Here is a 12006-nt window from a genome sequence, read left to right on the forward strand (position 1 = left end):
GAACAACACTTGAAGACAGCAGGAGGCCGCCCCATGCACTGCGTGATGCCCTAGCCCATGTTACAGGGGGGCTGCAGGGACGCATTGACCGGCCAGGCCCTGCCAAGGTGGGCCCTGCAAGGGGAAGGGGAGCTGCCTGGGGCACTTTAGGGAGCTGCCCCCAGCTCCCTGCCCACTCCCCAAGGCCCTCCCACAGGAGGGCTTCCCCAGGCTGGGGCTCCCCTCAGGCCTTCCAGTGCTGCCATGTCCCCACCTCGGGGTTGCTGGGCTACACCTGCTGGCAAGGAGAGGCTCTGCTGAGGAAGGCAGGCCTAAGCGAGCAACCCAACGAATACAGAGGAAGACTCAGTCATCTTCTGGGGAGGAAGGGCCGAGTCCTAGCTGTTGCTTCACTAGGCCACAAGCATGGAGCGGGCCGAGCCTAGTGAAGCAGCAGAGGAGTGTGCTCGCTCACCCTGAGAACTGCTTTCAGGCAAATGTGCCGCGAATGTGTCCCAACGCTGTCAAAGCCTGGGAAAATAAAACCAAAACCAAAACCAAAAGCTCCCCCAAACCTTTATGGGCATGGTCATTGCTTTCCCTCGGCGCTAAAATGCCTCTGCATTCGAGACAACCCCTGGGAGTACTGGGCTTGGGGCGGGTTCTAATTTGGGGAGGTTTAGAAACGGGATGCTCACAGGGGAAAACAAATGAAGGGTAGGCCCAGGCTGAGATAATCACGGGAGCCCAAATCCCCATTTTCATTCTAAAGGCGCTCGTTTTGTAGAAGAAAAAAATGCGACGCGCACACGCAGCCTACAACACTCGCGGCACCCTCACGCTGGCTGGGTTGCCAGTGGAGGCGGTTCAGAGGAGCTTCCCACCTGTAGCGTGCCAACGCAGTGTCACACACCCGAATGAGGCACGGAAATGATGCCTGTCCAGGGAAAGCAGAGTGGCTTTACACCGAGGGCCTGCATGCCATCGCCTGCAGGTTGCTTTCCTCCCTGGGACTCTGCGGGGGCCTCAAAGGAAGGACTGGAGTGAGCGAGCCCGTGGGAGCAGAGGCGAGCTCCTGCTGACACCCCCCCTGCCCCGACTGTACAGCTGCAGAGGTCTGTCGGAGGGGCGCTGTCCCTTCCACAGCAGCACCGGCTGCCCAAGCGAGAAGCTGCAGAGGGGAAGTGAGTGTGAGTGGGGGGAAAAGGGCGGGGACGTGAGCGTGCCGGGAGGGAACTGGAAGGACGGTGGAGGCTGCAGGGAGAGGACCAGCGGAGAGGTCATCATGCGTGAGGGGAAGAGAGGGGCTGTGAGGACAGGCAGAGGGGAAGAGAGCACCGGAGCATGCTCGGAGAAGGCAGAGCAGAAATTGGTCTCTTCAAGGAAAGCAGCAAGAGCTGCTCAGGAAAGAGCTTGTTCACTTGTAAACGGCGCACTGTGCAGCACCCCCTTCCTCCTTGTGCCCTCAGGACGCTGGTGCTACCTGGAAGCAGCACCTGGCCGATGCCTCGTCTTTTCCACACATACAGACCCACTCCAGGGGCTTTTTTTTTCCTCCAGGGCGTGGGAGGAGCGGAAGCGCTGGCCGAGTGCAGGCGGGAGCTGGTGAGCGGGTGCCGCGGCGCCGGCGGCGGGCAGGGCGCCAGGACAGGCTGCGAGTGCGGCACCGGGGGCGCGGGACCCGCGGCGGGGCGAGCGGGTCAGGAGAGCACTGGGCTGGGTGCGCAGGGCGCGTGTGCGTGTGTGCGTCGAGGGGCCTTGGTGGAGAAGGTGCTGAGCCCTGGTGCTGGGCGGACGTCGAGAGGGGGCGAGCAGGAGAGCGCTGGGGAGACAACGGAAGGGTTTGTGGCTAGCGAGAGAGCGAGGGAGGAGGGATGTAAAAGGAGCATTGCGAGGCTTCTGAAGCAGCAACAATGACAAGGTAGCCAGGAAGACAACTTCAAAGGATTTAGATGAGCTTTATTCCTGTCTTCCAGGCGCCCCTTTCCTGAGTTTCACGTTAGGAGCACGGGAGAAGTTTCCAATTGCTTCCTTCATTTCCTAAAAAAAAAAAAAAGATTGACAATAGCAACAGTCACCAACCAACCAAAGACAAACTTGCTATAAGCGGGAAGAAAAATGCACAACCCCTGCAGCTGAGTTCTTTAGGGAAAAGAAAAGGATCTGTAGATGCATGCCGTCGCTGGTTGGCTCTACTTAGCAAATACCTCTATTAAGCGAGTTCTGTCATTGTCCTGCCGGTGGCGGTAAGTGCACTGGCTGAGCACCAGATGGAGTTTCTCGAGGTGGCGTATGCTGCAGTCCTTGGTTGCCTCGCCAATGTCATTCAGCAGCTGCTGAAGAAAAAAGCCAGACAGTACAAGTTTACAGCTGCACGGGATCTTCTGAACAGGCTCTCGATGTGTTGGGACACAACAAAGGAGGCAGTGCAACACAACTCTCATGTACAAAGGCAGATGAGTGAGCTGCAACCTACCCTGAGCCAGATGTTAGTTTCCTTCTCAGCAGCGGCTGAACATCTCCTCCTCTTCTCTGCTAGGCTCTCTGAGGGCGATGTGGGCCGCCTTCGCTTTCCTCTGCATACGGCTGCACAGAGATAGCAGAAGCAGCACGCCAAAGCATTACCTAAGCAGTTCTGTCTTTGAAATCGAGCATCGTCCTCTTACTTGGTGCACCAGGGAAATGGCGAGAGGCACTCAAGTGCCATTGTGCTGGCAGCAAGGCGAGAGGGAGAAGAAGCGAAAAAGGAAGGCAAGGCAAAGGGAAAAGACGGCCTCTTTCCTATGCCGGGAAGAACTTGCGGAGTGTTCAGCAACTGCTCTAAACAGCATGTAACATTTGAGGAGTTAGCAGTTGCAGGGCCATCCAGGCCAGGGTTTTCCAGTGTGACCCAACCTCTGTGGCTGGCCTTTACTTGGTAAGCATGCTGGCTGAACGTCCTGGGCATTCACCTCCCATGCTGAAACGCAGTCCGAAACGGAATGCCTTTGGCATAAAGCCGCCGCATCTCCAAAGCCTGGCATGCCATGGCAACAGGGAAGGTAGCAACGCCATTGGCAGCTCATCCCCAAAAGACCAAAAAGCTCCAACAGAAAATCGAAGGGACCTTGCCACCGGAGAGGGCTGTACTGGCATCTGCAGGCACCGCTGGCAATGTGTCCTCCTCTTGCTCCTCCAGCTGCCTCTCTTCCTCCTCCGTCAGCAGTCGAGGCTCAGGTGGGGATGCCACAGGCAGGCCTTGCAGTGTGTGACAACCTCCAGTCAACCAGAAAAGGTTAGCCAAGTGATGGCAGTCAGACACAAGCAGAGTCCATCTGCTGACGTACCAGTGACCCAAACACATGCCGAATAGCTGCTAAGCTACCGATGGCAAAGCTCTATGTGTAGAACGGGCCCACCTGCTCTCCTTTGTGGTGCAGCAGGTTGAGCAGCTTGCTGGACAAGCAAGTCCTCGAAAAACTTTCTCCCTTCCTCCTCGCTAGGTGACTGGACACTGAAGACTTCTCCATAAAGCTCAGAAAATAAAGCTTGCACCTGAAAATAAATAAAGCGTGCAGCCATAAGGCCCCCACTCGGCGCCCTCCCCCACCCCCCCGAATTCGTGTTCTACTCCAAGAAGGTGAAAACGGTTTTCAGTGAAGCCGAGGAATGCTTTGAATAAGGGGGAGACTAGAACAAGTTTGCTTCTTGGCCTTCAAGGCAAGATTGTAGTGGGTCAGCCCGGCAATGGAGGGCGTCTTCTTTAAGGAAGACCTCCAGGATGAAAGCTCAGGGCAGCGAGCCGAGGTTCCAGTGAGGCCAGGGAGGACACGGACCAGCTCCTCGGTGGCCTGCTGTGGATTGCCTTGCCTTGCTGCCCTTCGCGTTGAAGCCTTGTGGCAACTGCCGAGGGAAGAGATGCCAGCAGGGTGCCCTAAGAAGAGCAGTGTCCAATTGCTTAGGAGGGCACAGGACTGAGGTGCTTAAGGGAGTGATAACTTATCAAGGGACTGAGAAAAGCGGGCAAAGCGGTGACAGCAATACCTCTTCTGGGAGATCTGCATGGCAAACATCCGAAGTAGCGAGCAACAGCACTGGAGCGTGAGCTGGAATGCGCTCTAGCAGTGTGGTGAGCGTAGCTCTCAAGGTGACTCCAGCAGCCTCCCACCAGGCGTGGATGTGTGGCATATAAATGATGCTGGGGGCTGTCCTCTGGGCTTCTCGGATCAACTAGTAAGAAGGAAGCTTGGGGAAGACCTCTGAACGGAGCAGCAGAGGCTGCTGCTGAACAGCAAATCAAAAGCACCAAGCAAAAGTACCAATCAAAAGCACCTCCAAAACAGGAGCGCGCAAAGAGCAAGTGTCCAAACAAGCCACCAAGAACAAGGTAACATTTCTCCTTGGACACAGGTGTAGACTGAGCTACGCAGCCAGAAGCAGAGCTGACTCTCTGCCGGCTTTCCAAACTGCTTAGGGGGTCAGGTATCTCCCCCAGAGCCTCGCCCCTGGGTTCCAGTGGTAGTGTCCTTCCGACCACATTGCTTGCTCAGTACTCTCAGTAACTGCCCAACTCCAAAGAATACTCCTAGCAATCAACAAGTGTCTTCCTGTCTTTTGCCTGTGGCATGCTGAGAGAAAAGAAACACTTTTCTTTGCCCCCAAACCGGGCTTGCATTTCCGCATGCCAAAGAAGGAGGCTGGCGAGAGGGCATGCCCTGCAGTCGGGCTGATGCAGAGGCGCCTCCTGGGAGCTAGAGAGCCTGAAGAGGCAAGGGAAACAGCTCTGCAGAGCCCACTGTCATCAGCAGCAGCTCTTGCCAGGAAGAGAGGCTTCTCAAGAGCATCTTGGAGCTCCTTGAGCTGCTAGCAACAGCCTTACTGTGTGGCACTTGCAATGGAAAAGATGCTCCGGCACAACGCGCTGCTTCTCTGCTGTTCGGTGTACAAGAAAAGTGTTCTTTCAGCGCAAAACACACACCCCAGAAAGCACAGGAACGCCAGGCCACCTCCACTAAGCCCGTGAAGCCTGTTAATCCTGGGAGCCTGCAGAGAGAAGCGGTACCTGGGTGCATCTTTCTTCAGGTGACGTGCTGCTAGCAAAGAGAGCCGGCAGGTCCAGCACATGAACGGCAAACCTCTCCAGCGCGTGTATTAGTGCAGGCGCCAAGTGAGAAGTTTGCCCGTAGCCGGGCTCTCCAGCTATCAGGAACCTGGGCCTGTGACATGCTGGCTGGCCGCAAGCATTGCTAGGAGAAGAGCTGCAAGACAAGCAGTTTGGAAGGAAAGCGATCGGTCAAGACCCAGATGGTGGAGGTGTCTTTCCCTGTCCGGCACACACCGTAGCAGCTAGTTCTATCGCCGTGCTTGCTTCTGGCAGTTTTGGACACCAGACACCCTGGACAAACGCTTCTTTCCTCCCTCATCTGCCACCCCTGCCGCTTGCAACCGCCAAGGCAGTTTGGAAAGCCCCAGCAAGCAGAAGCATTTCACTCAAAAGGCCGCGGGCAGTTACCTGTTCAAGTTAAGGAAGGTTTCTTTTTGTTGTCCAGAAGGTGACTCGCCCTCCCTCTCCAGGCAGTCGTTTTCTGAAGAATGATTGGTACCATCATGAGAAGGCAAGAGAGGGTGGTTAACTTTCCTGCAGGTCTGCAGCCCTCCCTTGCACTAAGCCAGCTTCTAAATGAGGGCTGAAACCCACTGCCTTGCCTGTCTTCACTGCAAGGGCACACACTGAATGCCGTTTCCCCCAAACTGTCCGGATTTGCCTAAGCTGTCTTTTGCTACTGGTGAAAGCTCCCTTTCTCCTTACAATACAGAGAGAGGACAAGCAGGAAGCCCTTCTGCGCTTCCTGCACACCTAAAGCAGCCAACAAGGCCACTGCTTTCTGCAGCGGGAGCCCACACTCCCAGTGTGGAAAAGAAGGGAAGGGCACGGCCAAACACTCCCTCATATTGCCTCCTAGTTCAAGCCTCAAATCAGTCCCAAACAGCAGGAAAGATGATGCTGACAACCTCCAGAAACTGGCTGCTTCAGTGGAGAACCCACAGTGCCCTTGCTGTGACTTGGGTTGGGAGGAGTTCCCAGCTCTCCCAAGCTCCACCATTCCGTTTAAGCTCCGCCTGGCGCAAAGGTTTCTTTCTGTTGTTGGCGCAAACTAGCAGGGTTTGCTGTGGGAGAGGTTGACGGCAGTGAACGTAACGGCCCTACCTGGCTGTTGGTGCTTCTGGAGTGCAAGGGCTGCATGGGGAAATACCCTCTGCACGCCTTTTAGGAGCCTCTCTAGCGTGTTCTGAAGCAGAGGCTTGGAAATGAGTGGGAGTGGTTGTCCAGGGGAAGCCACGGCCCTCTGTGAAGCTGGTGCAGTCTTCTGCATAGCCACCGCAAAATCCGTTGCTGTGATTTCAACGGCAGCCACGTCGATCTGCAGCTTCTGACTGCTTGTGTAGATGTGGGGATAGTGGCGATGGAGAGCACAGAGGGCAGCTTCAGCGCAGAGGGCTTGAATATCGGCCCCACAGTATCCTAATTCAGCAGACCAGAATCAAAAGGTCCGTCAGTCTCAGGCAGCACAGAGGAGTCAAGGACAGGCTTTGCCAAGGGACACTGCCAAAGTCCGGGCATGTGGCCCGAAGGGGAAGAGTTCCAGGGACAGCGGGAAAAGAGGTCCTGCCCCGCAGAGGCGTTCCGTGGTGGGGAACTCCCGTTCTGGGAGGCCCAGCGCCCTATAGCCGGTGCGGCGGAAGTAGCCCTCTGAGCAAAACTTTGCTCCTGAGGAGGATGCCCCGCAAACCCTTCCGTGTTGTGGGAGACAAGGGAAGGGACGTAGGCAGAAGCATCCCACTCTGCGAGCGAGCAAGGCGTGCCGCCTGGCTGGTGGGCGAATTCTGAGGGAAGGCACGGGAGCTTGGGTACTGCCTGGCACAAGCTCAGACGCTGTCAGGACCCAGGCACAGGCAGGAACTCGGAGCGCTTTTTCATCTTACCGACACATTTTTCAGCAAGCTCTTCAAGCAGCGTGTCCGATGGCTTAGGGCTCCAGTGTCTCGTGTGGATGCCGAAAATGTCTTTGCGAGCCTACAAACCAGATGGTCACATTTGGGGTTGTCTTCAACCTTTTTCTCAGAAACAAAATAAATATCCACAAACCCCCCCCGTCCCCCCACCGTCACATTCCCATACTTGCTTGTCTTCCTCTGCTGAAATTAAGAAACATTTGAATTCTAGTAACACACTGCCTGCTTTTTGAAGCTCAGTACTTCTCCAGTAGATAGGAGGAGGAGTAACTACAGTAGGAGAAACAATAATTCTGACGCAAACCTCTACCTCTGAACGAGCAAATGTCAAGCTGTGCCTATGCTCATCTCTGACCTTTGCCAGAGATTTGGGGAAGTGTTTCCTGTTTCTTTCCAACATGCTGTGCTGGGCATTTTTACTAGCCTTCGATCCAATAACGTGTTTCTCCTTTTCCCCCTCAAATGTGAATTAAGAAAAACGAATCTGGGATAGCCAGGGGGCGGGGGGGAAAGAGAAGAGGAGAGGAGAGGAGAGGAGAGGAGAGGAGAGGAGAGGAGAGGAGAGGAGAGGAGAGGAGAGGAGAGGAGAGGAGAGGAGAGGAGAGGAGAGGAGAGGAGAGGAGAGGAGAGGAGAGGAGAGGAGAGGAGAGGAGAGGAGAGGAGAGGAGAGGAGAGGAGAGGAGAGGAGAGGAGAGGAGAGGAGAGGAGAGGAGAGGAGAGGAGAGGAGAGGAGAGGAGGAAGCACCAAAGCTAGGGCTCCAGTTTGTCTTGGAGTTTCTGTTTTCTAAAGGAAACAGTTACTTGTGGTAGCTCTGTAGCTCTGTGGTCCCTGCTTGGATGTTGCCAAAGAACTGCAACATCCTGCAAGTGTCCCAGGCCTTGCAAGTAGAAGCTTCCCCAGCGTTGCAACTGGGCAGCGTGCTTCGTGTCTCCATCCAGCTGCCTGCTCAGACCAGTAACAATGGCAGCTCCCTAAATGCTTCTGGGCGGCCGGCCAGGATTCCCAGGGCGGCCACACTCAAGCACAGGCTTTGCCCCGAGGCTCTCCCAAATGGAGAACTGAGAGCAAGGAGGCACCTGCAGGAGGCAAGGGCCTGGGTGGGCTAAGGAACGAAGCCGAGAGCAACCGCTTGGGCAAGGAAGAAAGTCCATGCGCTCCAGGCTCCGTGAAACTCCTGTTTGCAGCCTCCCTCCCAGTTCTGCTCGGGGAACAGGGAGGTCTCCAGCACGTAGGGCACCTCTTTGCTTCCTCCCTCTCGGAGATACTGTGCGGCAACACGGTTTCCTTGTAAAGAAAGGCCTTGGCCCCGTAGCAGGAAGGCTGCCTAAAGAGCCTTACCTCTCTGTTTGGCAAGGTGAAAAGGAACTCCCTGTCAAAGCGGCCAGGCCTTCGCAAAGCAGGATCCAGGGAGTCTGGCCTGTTGGTGGCGCCGATGACCACGACCTCGCCTCTGCTGTCTAAGCCATCCATGAGTGCCAGCAGCGTGGTGACAATTGAACTGGCAAGAAAATATTGTTGGATTGCCTGGTTTAGTAGCTGTTGCTACATGCTGCTTGACCTTCTCCAAAGTCACGTCTCTCAAAAAAGGATAAGCCTTTCTGGATGAGCTCTTGATTATGGTAAGCCCAAAACACCGAGGCAGGGCAAGAGAGGCCTTGTCCGGAAACCAAGCTTAGGGACTCGATTTCAACTCTTGTCTGTAAAACCCTGTGAACCGCTGTGTCGTTGTACTAGAGGAGTTCAGAGTAAGTTGTGTGCGTCACCTCAAGGGGACCAGCTGGGTCTTTTTTTCCTCGGGATGAAGCCGATTACATGGCAATGCAAGGAAAAGGTGGTACCTGTGAATCTGATCTTGGCGACTGGAGCGCACAGGAGCGAGACCGTCGATCTCGTCAAAGAAAATAATCGAAGGCCGCATCTCATAGGCCTGGAAGGGCAGCACAGAGGCAGGGCTACTGACTGCATGTAAAACACAGCCCTACTCGGCAAGAACGTGCAGGCTTATCCTTGTGGCTGCAAGGGCACTGCGCCTGTGCTGGCCCCAACCCATCTGCAAGATTTCCAGCCCCTCGGGCCAAGCCGGACGGCACGGGAAAAGGAAACACTGATGTTCCCACGTCAACAGGAGACACGGCCAAACTACCCAGGAGGCCGAGTTCTCCTGAAAGATGTCCACCGCGGACAAGTACAGCTGCAACTCCGGCCCGGCATATTTCCTCCTTACCTGCTCAAATAAGGCGCGGAGCTGCCGCTCGGATTCTCCCACCCATTGGCTGAGGCAGTCGGCACCTTTTCTCATGAAGAAGGCTACTCTCTTGTCTCCCTGCCTACATTCCTTTGCGAGCGCTCGAGCCACCAGTGTCTTTCCAGTGCCGGGCGGCCCATAGAACAGACAGCCTCTGCAACATGAGAAAAAGAGATGTACGCAGCTACAACCAACACATGGAAAAGTGCCTGTGGCAACCGCTGTCCTGAAAGCAAAGCACCCTTCCCTCCTAACCAAAACACTTGCACCATTAGACAGCAGGAAGAGCTCCGGTGGGAGGAAAGTCCAGGCAGGTGCAAGTGTTCCCAAGAGGCAAGACTTGCGAGCACAGCCTGTCTTTCTGGCGGAAAAAGCCGCAAGCTCTTTTTGACTGAGCCTTGCAAAGAGAGGGAGGCGGGAAGTCAGCAGGTCTCTCCAGCAAGAGCGTACAGGTGACTTGCCGGGCCTAGTGCCTTCCCGCTTATAAACTTTTCCTAAACACTCAGAAGCCAACCAGCAGAAGCACTCCCAAAGCCACCTTCTGAAACCAGGACCCTTCTGCAGCGTCTTCAGCTTTGACAACGCTGGACACTGAGCCTTTGACTACGACAAGGCGTTGCTTGTGGTTTGAAAGTAGGTCTAGATAGGTCTGGATGTAAGCCATTTGTAAGAAATTCCTTTTTACCGCCACTGCGCAAACTGTGCACGGGCAAAAATGTGGAAGCGCACAGCTGTGCTGACCCCTCCGCTTCATATTCTCCGGAGACGAGCGCAATTAGCATGTGTAGTTCTAAGGCAGCGTCCGTTACCTGGGGGGTCGGATTTGGAATCTCTCAAAGAACTCGGGGTAAAGTAAGGGAAACAGCACCATCTCCTTTAAAGCGGAAATGTGGTCAGCGAGACCGCCGACACCATCAAAGCATACCTAGGGAGACATTGAAGAGGAGACATGTCAGCGGTCAGAGAAAGCTGCAGCCTAGCCAAAAAAGGCTTCCTCCAAATTTGTCCAAGGCCAGCCCAAAGGGAAGGTTCAGGGCGACCTGGAAGTTCCCCGAGAGGAAAGCGTAAAGCACGGGAGCTGTTGACAGCACAGTCAGGAAGGTTTTCATGAATGCTGGGAAGGTCCCCACCGACTCAGGGAGTTCCCGCTCCTCACCGAACTCTCGGTTTGCACTGGATCCACTTCCGGCAGGTTGGTTCCGGTTTTCCTTCCATCCGCGTGCTTTCCCTCGCATTCATCCTTCCCAGAGTTTAGGGGAAGACCCCTGTTGTGCAAGAAGGAGAAAGGGAAAGGGGCTTTATAATGAAGCTGCAGGTAGAGGGATAGCTGTGGCTTTCATGTTGGCAAGCGAGTGGAGAAACGCTTATATGCTGGCGTAAACGTGGATGTTGTGAAGCTAGGCCCATCTCTCGGAGGAAAGAAGAATTCTGCTCGAGCCACATGTCCAATTTAAATGGACCCATTTTCAACCATGAGACAGAAGAGACTGAAGTTTTACTCAAACTTAGCAAGACGCTCTCCCTCTAGGTCTGACTGAATTGCCTGCCTGGGTTAAGAAAATCATTGTTCTACTTCACCATGACATCGTCTAACGTCAGTTTGTGGCAGGGGATTCTGGCTTCAAGTGTAGAACAGAAGGATTTCCGTTACCCAGTCTCAGCCAGGACCTCTGCCACCATCATCTCATGGCTGGCTACCCCATGGCAAAATCCTGCCTTTTTACAAGCTGTTGGCGAATGAAAGTTCTCTCCTGTCCCAAAGGAAAAGCCTTGCTCCCTCTAGACCCTCTGACTGCCACAGCTACAATGCTGAGATTTTTCCCCCTCCTGAGCATCCCTTGGAAAAGCTTTACACGCGTTACTCGGTGATGGGAGTTGCACCGCTACGGATCCCTGAGAACTATCACTAGCCGTACACCGACCTGCTTGTTCTTCTGCAGCACGGGCTTCTCGACCGAGCACGGCTCGACGCAGCTCTTGGTCCGGCAGCAGAAGATGGGCCTGAAGAAACAAAAAGCAGCAATGAGCCTGCACACTGGCCAAGAAGTGCAACGTGCACAGGTTACAGGCATCTCAATCCCAAAGGGAGAGCCTGACCTGCAGAACGAAGGCAGGGAACGTCAATGAAAGTTGTGTTTTCCTTTAGCCCCTTGTAGCCCACTCTACACAAGAAATCAGCTCTTCCGAGAAACTGTGCATGGAACCTACTTTCCAGTGCATCCTGGGAGTAGGCAACAGTCTTCCTGGCTCGAAGGCTATACTGCTTCCAGGGACCTTTGCCATCTCCCCCTTCCCGGCCTTCACCTTCCCGTGTTGCCCCTGTAATTACAGAGCCTAGACAGAGCTTCTGATTTGTCTGTGCGTGTATACGCTTGCATTGCCCAGCCTGTATCCCACTTACACACAAGAAACGAGCCCTTCAGAGAGGCTCTGCATCTAGCCTACCTTCCCGGGGAGCGGCAGTGTCTTCAGCAGTTTGCCTGAGGTGAGGTGCCATCATCCTCTTCCTGCTCTTGCTCGTCTTCTGAGGACCCTGTAATTACAGTGCCCGAGCATCGGATCTGGTTTGCCACTGCATATGTACCGTCTCATTCAGGAAAGCTGTACTCCCCCGCCCTTAAACACAAGCAATCAGCCCTTCAGACCAACGGTGCCGATAACCCACGTTCCGATGGCTCTTGATCCTGGACGACAGCGTTCCTGGGTCGAAGGTTATACTCCTTGTGAGAGGCGCGGCCATCTTCCCCTGCGTGGCGTTCACCTGCCTTTGATGGGCCTACAATGACAG

Source organism: Struthio camelus, chromosome 5, assembly GCF_040807025.1.
Source record: "Struthio camelus isolate bStrCam1 chromosome 5, bStrCam1.hap1, whole genome shotgun sequence".
Taxonomy (NCBI): domain Eukaryota; kingdom Metazoa; phylum Chordata; class Aves; order Struthioniformes; family Struthionidae; genus Struthio; species Struthio camelus.